Source organism: Monopterus albus, unplaced genomic scaffold, assembly GCF_001952655.1.
Source record: "Monopterus albus unplaced genomic scaffold, M_albus_1.0 scaffold134.1, whole genome shotgun sequence".
Lineage (NCBI taxonomy): Eukaryota > Metazoa > Chordata > Actinopteri > Synbranchiformes > Synbranchidae > Monopterus > Monopterus albus.
The window spans coordinates 230,839-237,300 of NW_018128014.1; the positions used below are offsets into that span (position 1 = coordinate 230,839).

The following is a 6,462-nucleotide window of genomic DNA, read 5'->3' on the forward strand; positions in this document are numbered from 1 at the left end:
ACGGGGAGCTCCAGAACCAGGGCTACCTGCAGAAAGGTACAGGGAGAGAGAGAGAGAGAGACTACAGGAGAGAGGAGACACGCAGTTAGTGACATTTAAGTGGTGGCATATAGATTGTGGAGAGAGAAGAGAGGGGAGGGAAGGGGAGAAGAGAACCTCAGAACATCATGGGGGCCCCCAGCAGTCTCACAGTCACCTGAGCTAGGCCTAACTATAACCTTTATCAAGATCGATGACTTCAGTGTGCTAAGACCCAGTGAGAATATCAAGAGTGAAACATAATGTGTTCTACTGAAAAACAATGGCTGCAGGAACACATCCTGAAATTCACCACCACTATCACTGGCTTTCAGGCAGTCCAGGCTGACAGAGGCTACAGACTGAAAGGTAAGAGGAAGGGAGATAAGAAGTTGCAGGTCATCCAGGCCTTTATGTCTTTAATACATGCTTGAAGTTTGACCAGCTGATCTGATTCATTTGGCTTCATAGATAAATATAACTGACTATCATCTGCATAGCAATGGAAATTTGTCATGTTTCCTGATAATATTGCCTAAAGGGAGCATGTATAAGGTGAGGAGAATTGGACCCAACACAGAGCCCTGTGGAACGCCGTGACTAACTTCAGTCTGTGTGGAAGATTCATCATTAACATGAACAAATTTGAATCTTTCTGATAAATAGGATTTTAACCATCTTAGTGAGCAGAATGACATATCATTCATCGCCCCAGGTGTCTTCACTGGCCAGCTGCTTGTAGGTTAGACCTGGTCAGATAAAACAGTGAGTCCCTGTACAGGAACATTCCCAGACATACAGTAACCTCAAGCCCTGTATTTTTCTCCACATCCTCTGGTCACAGTGCAGCAGCAGGGGGGAATATATCCACAAAACCGGGCACAGTCAAAGAAAATGGCACCGGTGGATGTCAGGCAAGCTCACATGAACATGCAACTACCTGGAAATTATGACCATTCCTTAAACTATCACGTAAGACTTTAATTTGTTAGAAAAAAATTCTCACCAGCGAGAGTTTGCTTCTGCACAGAAATACTAAAACATAAGTTCACCTCACCTCAGTTCATTTTTTTGAGCTTTAGGTCAAATAAGGTTGATAATTCACCACTGTAACATTGTAGATAAGTCAGAAAAAAAGGAAAAGCATTCCATGGGCTCTTTAAATAACATATGCTTCATTGCCATAAACAAATCAAAATCTATTTTTGATACCTGACAGGAATCCTTCAGTGATATCAAATGGCTAGGTTTTGTCTCCAAATGTTTTTACAGAGCACCTAAAACAAACAAAATGGCATAACAAAATGAAAAGAAAAACAATAGTGAGTTACATGCGCTGAAAAATAAGGTGACTTGATCTTAAAATTAAATCAAAGCTGGCAACAAGAATGACCTGTCAATCAACAACCAATGTTTGTGTGAATGTTTGTGTGATTGGCAGCATTACCAATATAATCACACTACTGACTGGATATTTCTCTGTACCATCAAGGTCAGGCTTCACAAAGAATATGTACATGAAGGCTGTAATTTTGTTGGGGAGTATTTCTTGTGAATGGTAACAGTAGGATGTAGGCCTTTTCTACATGTAAAGAAATCGCTAACATAGCTAACACCTACTGAATTAGCCAAGCCACGGAATCTAGTTAGCTGATGTTACATAAATGTTATAAATGTGTCATTTTAAGTACTCAGTTATTCTGATCAGGTTGTATTGACCAAAGTACGATTAGCTAGTTCACATACAGTGCAAGTCAAAAGTGAGGACACATTTTCTCATTTAATTCAATGGGAACGTTGTGTCCAAACTTTTGACTGGTAGTGTACCGTCAACGATAGATTTTATCAGAAAATTTTTAACATACTTTAGCTGCTATATGAACCTGAAATAAATAAGCCTACAGTTTATTGAGAATGTGACATAGAAAGCCACAGGGCGGTGATGCAGGAAAACATTTAAATGCCAAATTATGAATAAAACAGATATTACAACTTGGGTGCTAATAGACCTTATTGCTATATGGCTGTGTTCTAATAGCCCAAGACAAGTGTGAAGAAAAAAATAATGCAGTGACACATTTGGTACATACAGATTGTGGAAGTCAAAGCATGATGCCTATTTTCATTAGTTTATATTCAGTTGCATCACCATCTGCTCTGACAGCTCACAGGAAGGAGCCCACATTAAACCTGTCCTAAATCATTCCACACAACGATGTGGATAGTATCTTCATTAATTATCTAAAAATACAGCACTGGGATTTGATGTAACTGACCTTGCAGTTTTCAGCAATCTGCTCCAGATGATTCCAAATTCATACAAGTTTATCTGAAGTAGTAGAAATGGAGTTTGGAGACGTAGTGGCCAAACAGCTTTTGTCACTGTTAGAATGGATAAAATTAAGCTGCTAAAGCTTTAACTTACATAAACATACAAAAATACTATTTGCTATGAATTCCGGATACAATTTGTTCCAAACTAAAAAGCCTACAAGAATATTTTACTGGAAAAAACATTTGTGTGAAATGTAATGGCAGCAAAAACCACAAAAAAAAACTCTCAAAACACTTTACCTTCTCACTCCACACTATCAGCTAAATCCCAAATCATGAGCCATGTTTTCCCTCTTTGTCAATTGATGCCATTGGTCAGAATGTTCCATTGGTTGTTACCATAGAAACATGGACCATTTTGATGAAAATGAGGCTGTAGCTGGTTGTCTATGATGGAAACATGCATTGTTGGTGTATTAATGTTTCACATTGACTTATTGATCCACAAACATGGAATCTGTGATTATCGCATCCTATGATTGGTATTATGCTACCTTATTAAGTTATGATATTTTTCAGGTAAGTAACCATTTAGGTTAGTTTTAGAGAATCTGGTCAGTCTATCCAAGTAATGCATATTGGAAAATTTGCCCCAATGTTTTCAGAATGAGTACCGGCATACCAAGCTGTCTCCATTATGTTCTCTTTCCTCTTCATCATTGCACTCGGACTGCATCAGCATTGAAGTTTTCTGCAGGTTTGAATATTCAAATACCAAAATTAAAAACCAATCGCCTACCCAAAGTACAAATATGAGAACAGTTGAATATTTGGGTTAGACTAATTAACAGTAACACTACAGACTAGTCTAAAACAGCACCCAGATCACATTATCTTTTCATATTCAAATTATGTAATTGTGTTTGATTGCACCTCTACTGTGATATATATATACTGTGTGGCTCACATATATAGTGCTCAGAAACTATTCAGACCCACTGTTAATCATGACTGGGAACGAGTTCATGAAAATATAATTTTGTGTGCAGCAGAAACCCTTGCTTAATCCACCCACTTTTCCCAGGTATGCATGGGAGCCTGAAAACCGACATCAGCCCTTTTTCAAGTTGTTATTGATTATCTTGGTCTGCTTGAATACAACACTGGAAGGAGAGAACATTAAAGTAAGTAAATACAGTGCCTATAAAAATTATTCATCCCCTTGGATGTTTTACCCTTTTATTGATTTTATAAATCAATCATGGTCAATATAATCTGACGTTTTTGACCAAAGAAAATTACAAAAAAACCTCTGATGTCAAAGTCAAAACAGGTTTCTACAAAGGAATGTCAATTAAATAAAAATGCTGTAATTATTTTGGTTCAAAAAAGCCAAATTATATTGACCATGATTGATTTATAAAATCAATGAAAGGGTAAAATATCCAAGGGGGTGAATACGTTTTATATGCGCTGTAAGTAAATTTAAGATATATTCATGTGGCCTTTTAGAAAATGGAAAATGCATCCAAGGTAACGGAATATAATGCATTATACAGGCACAATATAGACAAGAGCTGAATAACCTTGAAGCTGATTTGAAAGCTCTTGTGTAGAGCTGAGTAATAAAAACTTGTCTTGATAATTATCAGGCAAAAATCTGATAAGGTATGCACTCAACAGCTCACCACAGGGTGAACACACACAGAGACTTGGAAGAGAATATAATACAACTACAGAAATGCATTTCCTGTCGAAAATGCATGTGGATGCTGTGATGCTGAAGGACCGCCCTGAAAATGCCTGAAATAAATTGCTGAAACACCTGAAGGGTGAGTAGAAATTGCTGAATTTCTTTGTTAAATTAGTTGAGAAGAAATGGCTGAAGATCTTTGTTGAATAATCTGAAGGATGAGATGCAATAAATACAAGCAATAATATCATTGAAGAGCTGAACATTATGATACCTGAAATACCTGAAAGTATGCTGAAGTTGAATATTTCCATGCAGTTCCATGGAGTAGAGGTGGACTTTTTCAAGGCACAGTAACAGGTCTTTGAGAGCCAGAATTCTTGCTGTTTCTCAGGTGTTCAAATACTTATGTTCAGCAGTGCAAGACAAATAAATTCTTTAAAAAAATCATACAATGTGATTTCCTAAAAATCTTTTTTTAATTCCGTCTCTCAGAGTGGGAATGCACCATGTCTTGCATCCAATACCCAAAAATTAGGATGTACTGGTCTAAAACCTTGAGATTCACTGCCATCACTGACAGATTCACGCGTGACAGATTCTTCAAACTTGAGACAATCGGTAAAAGTGGTAATTGACATAGTAAGGACAAATGCACAACTCCCAGAGTTGATCAGCCTGAAGAACACAGCAGGCTGTAAACCATCTCAGGGATGATCAGAAGAAATGGACAGCACCTAAGTTAAATATATGAGTGTCATAGCAAAGGGTCTGAATACTTATGACCATGTGATATTTCAGTTTTTCTTTTTTAATAAATCTGTGTTTTTCTGTCAATATGGGGTGCTGTGTGTACATTGAGGAAAAAATGAACTTAAATGATTTTAGCACATGGCTGCAATATAACAGTGAAAAATTTAAAGGGGTCTGAATACTTTCTGTACCCACTGTATATAGATTTTTAGTAAAACCTGAAGTTTTTATTGAGTTGATTTTTGCAGAACCCAATTTTATTTTGTAATTTAAGTTATTTCTATAGTTTTGAGCGATAAAATTTATATCAATAGTCATTTTGAAGTTTTACATTCAATTACACAAAAGTCACTTTGTTTTTTTGGAAATTCAGACCGAGTGTCCACATTTGTGTACATCATTTTTCTCTAAAACTACATCATGTCAAAAGATGATGCTTAGTTTTTATACTTATCAGGTTCCAATAAGCCCAAATAGCAAAGAGAAATAAAAAATGAATATGAAACTAGAGCTCAGGTCTTATTTTTTATTATATTGCTGCATCTGTTGCTGTTAAAGTGCTTTAGATTTTGATTTTGTGTGATTGCAATTAAATCTACAATAAATAGCTGTCAGTTTCAGACAAATGGTAAAATTTGTGATTTTTAACCGAAATGCAATGCAAGTCTAGACAGTACACAAAATGAGGAAACCGTGGCGATATTAAAAACCCTTACTTTTGCTTCGAGGGTATTTTCAGAATCACTCTATTGAGCCACGATTCGCTTATAAAAAGTCAATGAGAGCGTTGAAAAATTATTCAGTGTTCACATGCCTGAGTACAAACACCGTGTAACCTTAACTAAACAGTTCACATGAATCATTGTAAACTTTATTGTAAATAAAGCGCTTTATGTCTACTTCGCTAGCTGTTAGCAGCCTATCATAATGTTAGTGGACTAAGTCAACCTCTGCCTCGTTCAAAGTAAATTAATAATAAGCTTACCTCTGTTTTGATATAATCCTTCTTTGGCCAGGCTTGTTCATAACAGTCCAGTATGTTTACATAAAAGGCATTAAACTATATGTAGCTAAAGCATCTTTTGAGACTGTTGAAAGCACATAGACAGACCAGACGAAGCTAGAGCGGAGGGTCACATGACTCGCGGATCCACAGAGCACTGACTTTGAATGGAAAGGTAGACAAAATATAAATATTGACAACAAAACAAACCGTAAGAGATATCAAGCAGATATTTACATCATCAATAATGATGATGACTGATCTGGGAGAACCTTTGACGGACTGCTGTTTCCTGCAGTAAACCGTACTCATTTCCTGTTTTCTGTATTTGCACTGCATTGTGCTTGCTTCCAGATTGTTTATGAATTAAACTCACTATTTTCTAGTTTCATCTGAATTTTTGAGTGACAACATACGCTTGCACCACTTAAAGTACTTGTTTTTCAGAAGTTCTTGCTAACTACCAAATTTAACTTGCTACTTTAGGTCGGCTAGTTTAGAAGCTAGCTAAGCTAGTAGCTTAATCGAGAGCAATGGCTTCCCCCTCTTCCTCTCCACCTTTCTCTTGCTCGGAGTGTCGCATGTTCAGTTATTCCTCTGCCTCCTTTAGCGATAATGGTACTTGTAATAAATGTCAGATGCTAGCAGCATTGGAGGCGAGGCTCACAGACTTAGAAGCGCGGCTCCACACCATGGAGAATAGGCCAGCTAGCTATGCCCA

General features: G+C 36.9%; 1 protein-coding gene across 6 annotated transcripts in view; it reads right to left on the reverse strand.

Moving 5' to 3' along the window:
• arhgap32b (Rho GTPase activating protein 32b) overlaps positions 1-6,462 on the reverse strand; it is a 115,276-nt gene that overhangs the window by 87,058 nt on the left and 21,756 nt on the right. The window contains exon 1 of one of the 6 annotated variants that reach the window (XM_020613500.1): positions 5,724-5,975. The exons of the other annotated variants lie outside the window; for them this stretch is intronic. The gene's annotated coding sequence lies outside the window, so the exon portion shown is untranslated. Of the gene's footprint in view, positions 1-5,723; positions 5,976-6,462 lie in introns of those variants that run through there. 6 annotated transcript variants of the gene reach the window in all.